Below are 18,012 nucleotides of genomic sequence, written 5' to 3'. Positions count from 1 at the left end.
TTCTTGTGGCAACTTCAAACGATAAGCCACGGGTCCAACTCTCTCAATAATCTCAAATGGTCCAACAAAACGAGGATTCAACTTTCCCCTTTTACCAAAACGTATCACGCCCTTCCAAGGTGATACCTTCAACATAACACGGTCACCGACCTGAAATTCAATATCGTTCCTCCTCTTATTTGCATAGCTCTTTTGCTGACTTCTGGAGGTTCTCAATCTTTCCTTAATCTGTACTATCTTCTCGGTAGTCTCATGAATAATTTTTGGACCTGTGAGTTGAGCATCCCCAACCTCATTCCAATAAATCGGAGACCTACACTTTCTACCATACAAAGCTTCAAACGGTGCGGCTTTAATACTTGCATGATAGCTGTTATTATAAGAAAATTCAGCTAGTGGCGCATATATTTATCCCACCCATTACCAAAATCAATAACACACGCTCGTAACATGTCTTCTAACGTTTGAATGGTCCTTTCACTCTGACCATCCGTCTGAGGGTAATAAGCGGTGCTCATATCTAACTTAGTTCCCAAAGCTTCCTGTAAAGATCGCCAAAACCTCGATATAAGTCGGCTGTCTCGACCTGAAATGATTGATACAGGAACACCATGTCTAGAAACAATCTCCTTTAAATACAAACGAGTAAGCTTCTCCATTGAATCTATTTCTTAATCGGCAAAAAGTGAGCTGACTTAGTGAGACGATCTACAATCACCCAAATGGAATCATAACCACCCACAGTTCTCGGTAACTTCCATATAAAATCCATCGTAATACCTTCCCACTTCCATTCAGTAATCTCAGGTTGCACCAACAGTCCAGACAGTTTCTGATGTTCAGCTTTAACATTAGTACAAGTCAAACACTTAGCCACATAAGTAGCCACATCAGCTTTCAAGTTAGGCCACCAATACAGCTCCTTAAGATCATGATACATCTTTCCTGAACCAGGATGAATAGAGTATCTAGACTTATGAGCTTCATCCAAAACAAGTTGTCGCAGATCACCATACTTCGAAACCTAAAGATGTCCCGCAAAATATCTAGTACCATCTGTTCGTAACTCAAACTTCTTAGCCATGCCTCTGACTTTCTCGTTCACAAAATTCTCCTCCTTTAAGGCTTCTTGTTGTGCCTCAAGAATCTGCCTAGCGAGGTTTGTTCGAATCGACATATTCAAAGCTCTAAATCTGCAAGGTTCAACCCTCTCTTTACGACTTAATGCATCAGCCACAACATTGGCCTTTCCGGGATGATATAAAAGTTCACAATCATAATCATTCAACGTCTCAACCCATCTTCGTTGCCTCATATTCAACTGTTTTTGGTCAAGGATATGTTGAAGACTTTTGTGATCAGTGTACACCGTACTCTTGACCCCATAAAGATAGTGTCTCCAAATCTTAAGCGCAAACACAACAGCTCTCAACTCTAAATCATGGGTTGTATAAATCTGCTCGTGAATCTTCAACTGTCGTGACGTGTACGCAATAACTTTCTAGTTGCATTAAAACACAACCAAAGCCCTGACGCAAAGCATCACAATAAACAACAAAATCATCATTACCCTCAGGTAGTGACAATATCGGAGCAGTAGTCAAATTCTTCTTCAGAGTTTGAAAAGCAGTCTCTTGTTCATCCTTCCACTCATACTTTTTCCCCTTATGCGTTAAAGCAGTCAGAGGTTTCGCTATACGAGAGAAATCTTGAATGAACCTCTTATAGTAACCTGCCAACCCTAGAAACTAACGAACCTGAGTAGGTGTCTTCGGAATTTCCCACTTCTCAATTGCCTCAATCTTGGCAGGATCAACTTGTATTCCCTGTTTACTAACAGTATGTCCAAGGAATTGAACCTCTTAACCAGAAAGCTCACTTAGAGAACTTAGCGTACAATTCTTCTTTCCTCAACAGATCAAGCACCAACTTCAAATGTTCTTCATGCTCTTCATCACTTTTGGAATAAATAAGGATATCGTCGATGAAAATAAAAACGAATTTGTCCAGATAGGGTCTACACACACGGTTCATGAGGTCCATGAATACAGCAGGTGCATTTGTCAATCCAAATGGCATAACAAGGAATTCGTAGTGACCATAACAGGTGCGAAAAGCGGTTTTCAGAACATCAGATTCTTTAACACGCAGTTGATGATAACCGGAACGAAGATCGATCTTAGAATAAACAGACGAACCTTGAAGATGATAAAACAGATCATAAATTCTTGGGAGGGGGTCACGGTTTTTAACAGTAAGCTTGTTCAATTCACGATAATCAATACATAAACGAAATGAACCGTCTTTCTTCTTAACAAATAGAACAGGAGCACCCCAAGGGGACGAACTAGGACGAATAAAACCTTTGTCTAAGAACTCACGGAGTTGACTCGATAGTTCTTGAAGTTCGGAAGGCGCAAGTCGATAAGGAGCACGTGCTACAGAAGCAGCACCGGGAACAAGATCGATTTGAAATTCTACCGCGCATTGCGGCGGAAGGCCAGGTAAGTCTTCGGGAAATACCTTGGGAAAGTCTCTAACAATATGAACATCACCAATGCTCTTCTCTTCTATATCAGAATCAACAACATGGGCTAGAATAGCATGACAGCCTTTGCGAAGATGTTTATGAACTTTCAAACAGCTAATAAGATTTAACTGTCTGCATTTCTTATCCCCAAAAACCATCAGCGGCTCTCCAACCACGTTAGTAATACAGATAGCTTTCTCATAACACACAATCTCAGCACGATTCGCAGACAACCAATCCATACCAATAACAACGTCAAAACTACCTAGGTCAATCGATATCAAATCTATCTCAAAATCTCTACCAGCCAGATTAATGTTACATTTACGATACACAGTCTTAGCAGTAAGCACTTTACTATTAGCTAACTCTACAACATAAGTATTGTCTAGAGAAGTTAACGGAGTTTTGATTTTTGGACTTAATTTACTCGACACAAAACTCAAATCAGCCCCCGAATCAAATAGTACATAAACTGATAAATCGTTGACAGAGAACGTACCTATAACGAGTTTTGGATCTTTCTCAGCATCCCTGGCATTAATGTTGAATGCTCTTTCACGTGCATTCTCAGTGGTCTTCTTGTTAGGGCAGGCATCACGGAAATACCCCGGCTTACCACATTCATAGAAAACTCTCGGATTTCCACCATTTCTCGACTTCCCATTACCATTACCACCATTATTACCAGCATTATTACCACCACTTGCAGCAGGAGTAGTAGTACCCGGCATAAGCACCGTACAATCTTTAGCAATGTGTCCCTGCTTGGAACACCTCTTACAAGTAACCGTACAATAACCATCATGAGTCTTATAACATTGAGGACAAACACGCTGATTACGGTTATTAGAACCAGAAGTATCTTGTTTCTTCTGCTAATTTTGGTTCTGGTTGCGATTTTTATCCCACTTCCTTTTCCCATTATCAGCCTTCTTAACAACCTCCTCACTGGCATCAGTCACAGCTGCGTTACTTCTCCTCAAAATCTTATCATTAAGCTTATGCGCCATAGACATAGCAGCTTCAATAGTCTGGGGCTCACTAGACTCAACCCCATGCTCGATTCGCTCAGATAACCCATCAATATAAGCTTCAATCTTAAGGTTCTCATCAGCATAAGTATTTGGACACAACAATGTCATTTCAAAGAACCATTGCTCATAGGCATCTAACTCGGTGCCCTTCATTTTCAAGTTCTTAAGCTCAGCCTCTAACTTCTTAAGTTCACCCCGGGGACGATAACGGGTGATCATTCTCTCTTTAAAATTATTCCAAGTCAAACCATACACCACATCATTACCCAAACTATTCACCAAGTTGTTCCACCAAGTTAATGCACTATCTTTAAGAGTGCAGCTTGCAAAACTGACCTTATCCTCCTCTCGGACTCGGCTAACCCTAAAAATAGACTCAATCTTCTCAAACCAATGAGTAAGTCCAATTGGTCCTTCAGTTTCACTAAATTCATGTAGACGACTTGCCATAAACGTTTTGTGGGAGCACCCCATCTGGTTGTTGTTATTCGCATTCGCATTAGCATTAGCTGCCATAGCAGCTGCAATCCCTTCAGAAATCAGACGTTGCATGCGAGCTTTGTTGGACTCACGGGGAGGCATGATCTTCGAAATAGAATAACAAACTGTTAGTAATAAGAATAATACCAGTGTTATAAAGGATTAGATCGAACACAAAAAGATTAACCATTAAAATAATAGTCAATGAACAATATGTGTAATAACATGACAGTTATGATAGTTATAGAAATAGCCACCACATGCATACATACTTTATGATAGAAATCATACAACATACATAGCACCTAACATACATGAACTATATTACGCATAATATAACATGCCAAGAGTCACAACATCAGAAATAAAATATGATAATGATAACAGATGTCATAAAGAAATAACCATCCATACATAAATGAAAAATATCCCATAACAAAATCCTTAATAAAATCCTCGGCAAAACGCCGTACATCACCCCAAAAATGAATGTATAAAGGACATTAAGTCTTATGAAATAAATAAACAATCATGATATCATAACATCACATCTGCTTGGAGCGGGTGTGATAAGTTAGGCCGGTATGAGGCTCGTCAGGAGTCTCATACTTCCTCAACTTTCCTTTCACATCCTCCAACTCCGTCTTCAAACTGTGAACCACTCTCTCAAGAGCCTCGAACTTAGCGTCCACCTCACGGTTACGCTTCTTAGTCTCGAACTCGATCCTATTCTTGAAGCTAACGAACGAATCTATAGCAGCTCTAATCTCATCCATCACCTCGTTATGTGGTAAAACGCGCATACAGTCGCTAAGAGCATCAATACGAGTCTCATTCGTATATGTCCTGTTCATGTGAGTGATAGTAGCCATGTAATAGTTAAGCGGGTCATCGATCAAAGGCTGACGTGCACGAAGTCTAGCAGTAGACGGGGAAACAGGGGCAGGAACGGAGTTGTTACTTGAAGCCGACATCTGCAAACAGTAAAACCATATACAAAAAAAAAAGAAACAACATAAGTAATAACTTATAATTATTCCTCATATGAAATGAAATGCATATAATGCTATAACAAGGAAGGTCGGGTTGTAGACTAGACTCTAATGCACCCTAAGAACCACGGGTTGATCATATTAAGACCGCCTAGTTCCCTACAACTAGAGCCCTGATACCAACTGTGATGGCCCCGTCAATACACTTAACAGCTCTGTCACTTGGTCCCATAGCTTGATCGAACTTAAATGAATTTAATAAACGACATTGCATTCTTTTATTTCAAAAGTTTCTCAAAAAGGAAACATACCAAAATATGTAGTTTAAACAACCCAACATATTAATAACCAAAGTTGACATTAATACATTGTCAACAAAACCCACAAGTTTAAATTATTCAAAAATAGAATGCAAGTTCAAAGTTTCATAAATGTTTAACAAAATCTGCCCAAATGCATTCAGACTCTTCTAACACAGCGGAAGCATCAAACAAACTCAAGTACCTTTGAAAACATGTGAGTAAACTGTCAACAAAAATGTTGAGTGAATTATAGGTTTAAATAAACGTATAAACTTTAGACCACAAGATTTAAAATTTTAGAAAACATAAAACATTATTCTATTAACAATGAGTCACCTGGTACCCACTTAACCATTTATTTACCCTTGCCAAACATAATAAATAATATACACTGAACAAGTGTATCTTCAACTAAATACGAAGTACTAAACATTCCGATTATAAATTGCTAGCGCGACTAGCTCGAAATGGGGTTGTCAAACCCGATAAATCTATCCGTAGGATTCGCGTTCACCAGTAGAAACCAGTGATTACAGTTACCAGACTAGGGAATATTTTTGTTCAACTCATAATGAATAATTTAATTTAATTGCCACTTGTGTCTAAACGTAAAATAAAATGCATGTAATCACATCCCAAAAATGTACTTTGAAAAGTATCTAAAAAAGGGACTATAACTCACCTTAAAACAAAAGTAGTAACCACACAAAAATGCGAACAACGAACGAAGTAAAGTGATCAGGGATGATCACAACGCCGACCTATAAATAAAGCAGGTCGATATAAATAACTAACTTAGGTCAAGTCTTAGTATGATAGCTATTGTACTTGTTGCAAGTAGATATGGAACAACACTCAACATGCTTCGGTGTGATCAGAACAGTGTAAGGACACGTACTTTCCATTTTTAGAAAGTTTCTATTTTTACCAGGTTTCCATTTTTGGAAAGTTTCTATTTTAGGAAAGTTTCTATTTTAGGAAAGTTTCTATTTTTGGACAGTTTCTATTTTTAGGAAAGTTTATAAGTTAGAAAAGTTTCCTTAATTAGAAAGTTAACAAAAGTCAACTGAAAGTCAAAGTCAGTCGAAGGTCAACTCAAAAGTCAACCTTGGTCAAACATAGTCAACATTGAATTTTTAAAGTATAAATTATATTGATAATATAAGTTATAATGTTATTTTAAGTCATATATGTATAATTATGTCATAACATAAGTTTAATTAAATTAAATTGAATTATTAAAGTTAACATAAGTTTAAATGATATAATTAATATAACATAAGTATTTATTTAATTAATTAAATATTAATCATAACATAAGTATTATTAATTAATAATAAATTTTAAATCATATCATAAGTATTATTAATTAATAATGAATTATTAATCATATCATAAGTTTCTAATTATAATTATTAAATCATAAGTATTTAATAATTAAATTATAATTAAATAATAACTAAGCCTTATAATAATTAAATAATAAATTAATATTTATTATAAGTCTCATTATAATAACCTCATAATATAAGTTTAATACTTACCATAAGTATTTTTCATTAATAATAAAAGTTTCATTAATCATAAGTTTGATTAAATGTTTAATTAGATCATAATTAATTAATAAATGATATAATAAATATATATATCATAAGTCTTAAATTGAAATAATTACTTTTTATATCATAAGTAATTTATTAATAATGAAAATCATTATTTATATCATAAGTCTTATTTAATAACCATAAGGTTTAATTAAAAGTTCATCGGGTCATAACTTGAGCCCCGGGAATCAGTTTTCGGCGAGTCTTATATATATCTTCGCCTAACCAACCCACCCGAAATATTAGTGTGCTCAAGAAAATCCCAAGAACAGCCACCAAGTCGTGACCTACAGCCATTATTCAACTTGGAGCTTTAATCCGTTCAAAAACATGTTTTAGTCATAACGGGTGATCCGTGGCTCGGATTTCGATGACCCGAACATGAAAGTTCATCCCATCATCAATCCTAACACACTAGTACACCCTAAAGACTCCAAAAGTGGTCACAAATTCGGACCATACCTATACCAATTCGTTCTTACAATTTAATTTCAATTAAACACCATTTTAATCATATCTAGAGCTCCGGGAATCGAAATAACATGAATCCGGAGTCTAAAATTAATGTCTTGATGAGAGGAACTCATCTAGACACTTTAATTTCACTTTTATATCAGTTATATTTACAGAAAATATTAAACAAACCGCTGTCCCAAAACAATCAAACCGAAAACATAAATTAACGAGCATTTCTACGCAAACTATCAACAATACAATAACATATAATCATCATACAATCAATATAACATATAAAATCAGTAAAATATATGAAAAATCAAAAAGCTAGGGTTAGGGTTTATACCCTAATCGAGAATCATGAGATATCAACGTGTAGAGAAGAACGATAGGAACGCGTTTATATGAATGATTGATTGATCCAAGATTGTTTGATGAAGATGATGGTGATTTATGGTGGTGGTGGTGATGGCTCAACAAGAGAGGAGAGGAGGAAGAAAAATATTTGAGAGAAAAGTGGATGCTAGGTTTAGAATGTAAAATGAAAATGAATTGTAAAATGCCAAAAATTGAAAACCAAATGAGAGTATACTCCCTCCTATTGATTTGGCCGAATGGGGAGAGTGGGGTGGGACCCACTTATCCCAATTTGTTATTTGATGATTTCCTTGTGGCCCGAATGCCCGAACGAAACCCGAAACGCGAAAACACGACTACGCGATTGAAAATTCAGAGAGATAACAAATACGCGACGTAAAATATATATAAACACTATATATAAATATATGACATTAAAATATCATATTTAAAATAATTAGGACTTAAAAATCCCAAAAGCTCGACTGTTGGTTTGAAAACCGAAAGAATTCGCCGGATAGAAATTCGCGACACGTAGAAACGTACGATCTAAAATATGAATACAAATATTCATTTAACACATAATAATTAATATATTATTACATAAATAATAATATAGGTCATAGAAATGACGTGGCATGAATAACGATTAACGGTCGTTAAATAATAAACGATAAAAGATAACGGAAAAAGTAGGGTCGTTACAGTACCTTCCCGTTACGGAAATTTCGTCCCGAAATTTAAGTAGGTGCAGGGGTTAACTTAGCATCTGGGAACAAATGCGGGTACTTCTGCTTCATCTGATCTTCACGCTCTCAAGTGAACTCGGGACCGCGTCTGGCGTTCCATCTAACTCGGACAATAGGAATTCTACTCTCCTTAAGAGTCTTAACCTCTCGATCCATGATTTCAACAGGTTCCTCAATAAAATGAAGTTGTTTATCAACATCCAGGTCCTCAAGAGGAATAGTTTCATCGGCCTTGGCCAAACACTTCTTTAAATTTGACACATGAAAGACGTCATGAATAGCACTGAGTTCTTGTGGCAACTTCAAACGATAAGCTACGGGTCCAACTCTCTCAATAATCTCAAATGGTCCAACAAAACGAGGATTCAACTTTCCCCTTTTACCAAAACTTATCACTCCCTTCCAAGGTGATACCTTCAACATAACACGGTCACCGACCTGAAATTCAATATCGTTCCTCTTCTTATTGGCATATCTCTTTTGTCGACTTCTGGGGCTTCTCAATCTTTCCTTAATCTGTACTATCTTCTCGGTAGTCTCATGAATAATTTCTGGACCTGTGAGTTGAGCATCCCCAACCTCATTCCAACAAACAGGAGACCTACACTTTCTACCTTACAGAGCTTCAAACGGTGCGGCTTTAATACTTGCATGATAGCTGTTATTATAAGAAAATTCAGCTAGTGGCAAATATCTATCCCACCCATTACCAAAATCAATAACACACTTTCGTAAAATGTATTCTAACGTTTGAATGGTCATTTCACTCTGACCATCCGTCTGAGGGTGATAAGTGGTGCTCATATCTAACTTAGTTCCCAAAGCTTCCTGTAAAGATCGCCAAAACCTCGATATAAATTGGCTGTCTAGGTCTGAAATGATTGATACAGGAACACCATGTCTAGAAACAATCTCCTTCAAATACAAATGAGTAAGTTTCTCCATCGAATCTATTTCCTTAATCGGCAAAAAGTGAGCTGACTTAGTGAGTCGATCTATAATCACCCAAATGGAATCATAACCACCCACAATTCTCGGTAACTTCGTAATAAAATCCATCGTAATACCTTCCCACTTCCATTCGGAAATCTCAGGTTGCACCAACAGTCCAGACGGTTTCTAATGTTCCGCTTTAACCTTAGCACATGTCAAACACTTGGCCACATAAGTAGCCACATCACCTTTCAAATTAGGCCACCAATACAGCTCCTTAAGATCATGATACATCTTTCCTGAACCAGGATGAATAGAGTATCTAGACTTATGAGCTTCATCCAAAACAAGTTGTCGCAGATCACCATACTTCGGAACCTAAAGACGTCCCGCAAAATATCTAGTACCATCTGTTCGTAACTCAAACTTCTTAGCCATGCCTCTGACTTTCTCGTTCACAAAATTCTCCTCCTTGAAGGCTTCTTGTTGTGCCTTAAGAATCTGCCTAGCGAGGTTTGTTCGAATTGACATATTCAAAGCTCTAAATCTGCAAGGTTCAACCCTCTCTTTACGACTTAACGCATCAGCCACAACATTGGCCTTTCCGGGATGATATAAAAGTTCACAATCATAATCATTCAACGTCTCAACCCATCTTCGTTGCCTCATATTCAACTGTTTTTGGTCAAGGATATGTTGAAGACTTATGTGATCAGTGTACACCATACTCTTGACCCCATAAAGATAGTGTCTCCAAATCTTAAGCGCAAACACAACAGCTCCCAACTCTAAATCATGGGTTGTATAATTCTGCTCGTGAATCTTCAACTGTCGTAACGCGTACGCAATAACTTTCTTTCATTGCATTAAAACACAACCAAAGCCCAGACGCAAAGCATCACAATAAACAACAAAATCATCATTACCCTCAGGTAGTGACAATATCAGAGCGGTAGTCAAATTCTTCTTCAGAGTTTGAAAAGCAGTCTCTTGTTCATCCTTCCACTCATACTTTTTCCCCTTGTGCGTTAAAGCAGTCAGAGGTTTCGCTATACGAGAGAAATCTTGAATGAACCTCCTTTAGTAACCTGCCAACCCTAGAAACTGACGAACCTGAGTAGGAGTCTTCGGAAATTCCCACTTCTCAATTGCCTCAATCTTGGTAGGATCAACTTGTATTCCCTGTTTACTAACAATATGTCCAAGGAATTGAACTTCTCTTAACCAGAAAGCACACTTAGAGAACTTAGCGTACAATTCTTCTTTCCTCAACAGATCAAGCACCAACTTCAAATGTTCTTCGTGCTCTTCATCACTTTTGGAATAAATAAAGATATCGTCGATGAAAACAATAACGAATTTTACAGATAGGGTCTAAACACACGGTTCATGAGGTCCATGAACACAGCAGGTGCATTTGTTAATCCGAACGGCATAACAAGGAATTAGTAGTGACCATAACGGGTGCGAAAAGCAGTTTTCGGAACATCAGATTCTTTAATACGCAGTTGATGATAACCGGAACGAAGATCGATTTTAGAATAAACACACTAACCTTGAAGCTGATCGAACAGATCATCAATTCTTGGGGAGGTAACAGTTTTTAACAGTAAGCTTGTTCAATTCACGATAGTCAATACACAAACGAAACGAACCGTATTTCTTCTTAACAAATAGAACAGGAGCTCCCCAAGGGGACGAACTAGGACGAATAAAACCTTTGTCTAACAACTCACGGAGTTGACTCGACAATTCTTGAAGTTCAGAAGGCGCAAGTCGATAAGGAGCACGTACTACAGGAGCAGCACCGGGAACAAGATCGATTTGAAATTCTACCGCGCGTTGCGGCGGAAGGCCAGGTAAGTCTTCGGGAAATACCTCGGGAAAGTCTCTAACAATATGAACATCACCAACACTCTTCTCTTCTCTTCTCTATCAGAATCAACAACATGGGCTAGAATAGCATGACAGCCTTTGCGAAGATGTTTATGAACTTTCAAACAGCTAATAAGATTTAACTGTCTGCATTTCTTATCCTCAAAAACCATCAGCGGCTCTCCAACCACGTTAGTAATACAGATAGCTTTCTCATAACACACAATCTCAGCACAATTCAGAGACAACCAATCCATACCAATAACAACGTCAAAACTGCCTAGGTCAATCGATATCAAATCTATCTCAAAATATCTACCAGCCAGATTAATGTTACATTTACGATACACAGTCTTAGCAGTAAGCAATTTACCATTAGCTAACTCTACAACATAAGTATTGTCTAGAAGAGTTAACGGAGTTTTGATTTTTGGACTTAATTTACTCGACACAAAACTCAAATCAGCCCCCGAATCAAATAGTACATAAACTGATAAATCGTTGACCGAGAACGTACCCGTAAAGAGTTTTGGATCTTCCTCAGCATCCCTGGCATTAATGTTGGATTACCATTACCACCATTATTACCAGCATTATTACCACCACTTGCAGCAGGAGTAGTGATAGTGCTCCAAATGAACATATATTTAGTAGCAATATCCTTCCGATATGTAAAGTTTTTAGTTGCAATTGTTCTATTTTCAAGTAATATTCGTTTAAATAAATAAGTGCGAAGACAAAAGGCGAAAACGAAGATTTGAAGACAAAAACGTCCAAAAAGCTCAAATGTACATGATACAATCCAAGTGGTTCAATTTAATGATGAGAAACGTCTAAAAAATACAAGAATACAAGTTACAAAATGCAAAGTACACGATATAAAATAGTACGCAAGGACGTTCGAAAATTCGGAACCAGGACATGAGTCAACTCTCAACGCGCGACGCAACGGTGCAAAAATTACAAGTCTACGATGCACAAGAATATAATATAATATATAAATAATTATATTAATTATTTATATTTTATATTTATATATAAATTATGTCGACAAGCAAGGTTCCAAAATTGTGTGAGCTGCAAAAATCAGAAATGCCTATAAAAGGCCATGCATTCTGCCGAGTTTAAAAAACATAAAAAATAATAATAATACTCTGTAATAAATAATAAATAAATATATATATATATAATATATATATATATATATATATATATATATATATATATATATATATATATATATATATATATATATATATATATATATATATATAGTATAGGGTAGTTTTATATTAGTTAGTTTGGGTTATGTAAAGGTTATTTTACGGGTTTTTGAAGTCAAAATTCTGTCCGTGTAACACTATGCGACAAATACTCAATGTAAGTTATGTTCTCTTTTTTAAATTAATGTCTCGTACTTAAGTTATTATTATGCTTATTTGAGCCAAAGTAATCATGATGTTGGACTAAATATTAAAGACGGGGTAATTGGGCTTTGTACCATAATTGGGGTTTGGACAAAAGAACGACACTTGTGGAAATTAGACTATGGGCTATTAATGGGCTTTATATTTATTTAACTAAATGATAGTTTGTTAATTTTAATATAAAGATTTACAATTGAACGTACCTATAAATAACCATATACACTCGATCGGACACGATGGGCGGGATATTTATATGTACGAATAATCGTTCATTTAACCGAACACGGGAATGGATTAATAGTCTATGGAATTATTAAAACAGGGGTGAAATTATGTACAAGAACACTTGGCATAATTGATAACAAAGTATTAAAACCTTGGGTTACACGCAGTCGACATCCTGGTGTAATTATTAAACAAAGTATTAAAACCTTGTTATAGTTTATGACTGATGGACTGTTATGGACAAAAACCAGACGGACATATTAAATAATCCAGGACAAAGGATAATTAACCCATGGGCATAAAACTAAAATCAACACGTCAAACATCATGATTACGGAAGTTTAAATAAGCATAATTCTTTTATTTCATATTTAATTTCCTTTATTTTATATTTAATTGCACTTCTAATTATCGCACTTTTATTTATTGTCATTGTATTTAATTGCACTTTTAATTAACGCACTTTTTAATTATTGTATTTTATTTCATCACACTTTTATTTATCGCAATTTCATTATCGTTATTTACTTTACGCTTTAAATTAAGTTATATTTATTTTTAATATTTTACATTAGGTTTTAACTGCGTCTAAAGTTTTAAAATCGGCAAACCGGTCATTAAACGGTAAACCCCCCTTTTATATATTATTATATATATATATATATATTTATATATTTTTGTACAAATGTAATTATATAAAAATATAGTGTAACCGTCTCCCTGTGGAACGAACCGGACTTACTAAAAACTATACTACTCTACGATTAGGTACACTGCCTATAGTGTTGTAGCAAGGTTTAGGTATATCCATTCTATAAATAATTATAACTTGTGTAATATTTCGTCGTATTTCGTATTTAAATTAATACTATTTCGTACACCCCGCTGCACACATCAAGTTTTTGGCGCCGCTGCCGGGGACTCGGCGAAACGCTATATTTTTAATTTATTTTTGTATAAATATATTTATATATCATTTTAGAAAAACAATATAAAATAAAATAAAAAACGCGTTTTTCAATCTCCGCGACTTGCGGAGCTTTCTGGTACGGATCACCGCGACTAGCGAAGCCACCCTGGCAGACCTGACCACGGAACCCTAATCGCATTTAATACGGAGTATATTAATTATTATTATTTTTAAAACCCTAATTAGTTTAATTAATTTAATATTTAGTTTTAATTTTAATTAATTAGTGATAATTAATTTTAATTAGTTTTATTTATATATAAAAATTAATACTATTATAAAATAAATATAAAAATAATATTTTTATAAAAATAAGTAATTTTATCACTTTTTATTTCTTTTTATATTTTGTATCCTTTTATTTAGTTTTTTTTTCGTAATATTTAATTTTTATCGTTCGTAATCCTAGTTTTAAGTTTAGTTTACCGTAGATTATTTTTATTTCTAGATTTTTTAGGCTTTGCCGTAAAATCTCTTAAATACTTTTTCTTTAGATTAAGATTTAGGCGATTAAGAATTTTGCGACGCCGTTTATATATTTTAGTGCCTAAATTAAGTTATTGCCGTTTTGGATATAAAATTCCTTTTAAGCTTTAATACCTTTAGGCGCAACTTTTAGATTTAATTTTTAGACTTTTAAGTTTTGACGTTTTTCGACGCGTAGTCTTTTTCTTTCTTATTTCTCGACACACTAGTTTTTAGGACTTAGAATTTTTTTTTTATTTCTTCTCTAAAATTTCGAAACGAAAAATTATTTTAAGCGGTTAAATTGATAGACATCCAAATTTTCTGCTTCGTAGTAATAGTCAGATTTGTTAGTGGCTGAGTTGTGAGCTTCCGATTTAAAGGGTTCTGGCTCCCTGCTGCATCTATTGGCTATTCGAAATGTGGGCAAAAGCAGAAAAGTCTATTAATTTGATAACTTATATAATTTTTATTTTTATAACTAATAGGATAATTAAGTAAATGCACCACATTGTAGCTAAAATTTAGTTAAAAAAAGCGCATTATGGAAAATCTCGAGAATATTTTGGAAACTCTTTATGACATCCGAAATCAATTTAATCAATACTCTCAAACGGGTGTTGATGACAATTCGTTCGATCAATCTTGGATCACGAATGACGAAACAATAACTGGTTGTGAAATCTATGGAGATTATCACTCAACATGGGAATGTTTTTATTACGTTCCTATGAAAAATTACGCACCCATGGAACCTGAATGGAACGATTATGAAGAATACAATTCAAATTGGGATTATTCCCAAGAATATTTCCAAACTCAACAACCAGAAGACGAGGAAAATTATGTGTCTGAAAATCTTTTAGACAATATGAAAATCAAACTCGAAGAACTTTATGCTCAAAATGAACAAATGAGCGAGTTTGTAAACAGGCAAGCTGAAACTCTATCAGATTACACACCTGTTGATCTGAGGAGTATTGTGCAAGAAAATCTTATATCATCGAATTTTGATGAATTCGAGAGCTCCGAAATCACCAACTATCCCGATGATACTTTTTATTCAGTTTTACCAATTTCACAACATATCGACACATTAGCCTCTACCGACAAAATCATCGATCCATCAATGAATGAAGAAGAAGTAAGGGTGATAAATTGGTACTCTTGGGAAAACGATAACGTTGAAAATTTTACCCCCGATACCAAAATGGTGAGACCAATAAGTACCATTAATGAAGAAGAATTTGCTTTGATCCCGAAATTCACCATTCCACAACCTTCCAACTCAATATTCTCAATAGACGAGTCATCCACCGGAAATGAACTACGAGCTGTAATAGATAATGACACCTCGAATTTCACCCAATTGGATAATAGAGGTGAAACCTTTGATCCCGAGAATGAACGGAAGGAAATGTTAGGAATTGTCCGCCCTATAATATGTATGTCGATGTATATCGATCCATTTGACCAAGAACCAGAAAAGAGACATATCCATTTACTAAAAGCTACACTTAAAAAAGAATTAAGTAGTGACGATCGGGAGAGTCTAAACTATAAACCCATTGATATATTATACACCACCCGAGATGTAAATAACTGGCTCACTATTCTAATTCGTGGAACTTATTCTACCGACTTCACATGTCGTCAGCTAAGTGTGGGGAAGTCTAACCCCACTTAACATTAAATTAGGGGTTCGGGTTAGTGCATAACTAGTTAATAAAAATGCACTATTAGGGTAAAAGACGCATTTTCAAAAATTAGCAAACAGTCCAGAAAAGCAACCGTTTTTGAAGAAAAACATGTGTAATAAAACAAGAAGGAATGAACGATGAGGCGCGCCATCTATCATTCGACGAGCTTTGTAATTACAAACTGGGTATTTTTAATCACTTTTCTACACTTATCACCCTCGTGAATTTATAATTATAGTCTGATTTCATGCAAATGAGGGCATTGCATGATCTCAAGTGTGGGGAAAGTTTATAAATTCTCTCGGGTTTGCACTTAGTTTATTTGCCAAATCTTGTGAAAATTTTAAAAATTTTCAAATAAATGAATTCAAAATCATGTTTATACATATTTATGAACGATGAAAATTAGGTGTTAATACCGAAATTATCGTTACCTAGGAAAGGACATAAATTGAGAAACACCCTAAAATGATTGAATTCATTTAAAATGGAATAAAGGAGAATAAAAAGGCAAAGAAAGAAACTAAGTGTGGGGAGAATGTACTAAGTTATTCAATTAAAAACTATCTATCACATGTTTCTGTAAAGTTATTGCAGGTACTTTTGTATTGGACGATTTTAATCAGTTTTACCCGATTTACTGTAATATATTTGAAAGAAAAGATGGATCTACACGATGAATCAATTCAATCATTAAAAGGAAGTAAAGTCTTCCGAAAAAGACACGCACTTCTTGATTTAGGTCAGGAAGTTGTCGTCCAGACCAGCTGTAAGTTGACGAAAAATCTAGAAAAGTCATCACTAAAATCAGCAGGAAATCCACAGACCTCAGCATCAAACAGGGTCGCCAAGTGGTCAGATTTATCCTAATCATGAGAAGGATTTATCTCGTACAATGGGGGGCACCGTGCAAATTAGCTTGATAAGACTAATGAATCAGATCCCCGGAAAGGATAATCTCCTTAAAGATTAAAAATCAGCTTTTAAGCCTGATATTACTCAATCCTTGAGATTGATCTTAAAGATTGAGAATTACAAACTCATGGAATTCGATAATATCTAAACTCGAGCTTGAACGAGAAAATATTTTGATCAAAATTACAAACCGATTTGTTTTCTGAAAACCTATTTTCAATGCGTTCATTACCATTGAACGTAAAATCCTAGGAATTCACCTGGAATTCATTAGGTCACCTGAACCAAATCGAGTGTCAACCGTAAGAACGGTGGTTGCATAGCATGGTCGAAGACAGGACCTTGTGCCAGACTGAAAAATTATAAGGGTGAGCTTTACTATTGCTCCTACAAAGGATAGTAATTGCGTCCGACACGTTATAGACCATAATTAAAAGCATGTCAGGGGACATTGCCTTAACAGTTGCTTGTTCAACGCTTTCCTTTACAACCGAACGGTAGTTTACCAAAAGGTAATATACGGAGCAAGTATACTGGACGTGTTGCTTTCCTAATACAAGGTTAGCAAGTGGGTGACACAAAACCATAAGTTTTGAGCCAAAATTTTCAAATCTGAAACCCACAAAACTCACAAAAACATTTTGCAAACACCGGTGAAGGGTTATTCCGGAAAACTTATCTAGGGTAAAAGCTAGAATAAATTTTCAAAAGATCAAATGTTTTCATAAAAATCCAATTTCCTTAAAGATCTAAATTTTCATAGTCATGTGGGACTGTAAACCACATCGTTACTACCATTGTTCATACCGCCATATCAAAATCACTGATGTACAAAGTGTGAAGAATAAAGAAGTGATTCGTGTGATGTATTATATTATTTCAAGTTATGTATTGCTTGAGGACAAGCAACGTTCAAGTGTGGGAATATTTGATAGTGCTCCAAATGAACATATATTTAGTAGCAATATCCTTCCGATATGTAAAGTTTTCAGTTG

Source organism: Rutidosis leptorrhynchoides, chromosome 6 (assembly GCF_046630445.1).
Source record: "Rutidosis leptorrhynchoides isolate AG116_Rl617_1_P2 chromosome 6, CSIRO_AGI_Rlap_v1, whole genome shotgun sequence".
Classification (NCBI taxonomy): domain Eukaryota; kingdom Viridiplantae; phylum Streptophyta; class Magnoliopsida; order Asterales; family Asteraceae; genus Rutidosis; species Rutidosis leptorrhynchoides.
The sequence above is the reverse complement of the archived record's forward strand: the minus strand, read 5'-3'. Positions refer to the sequence as shown.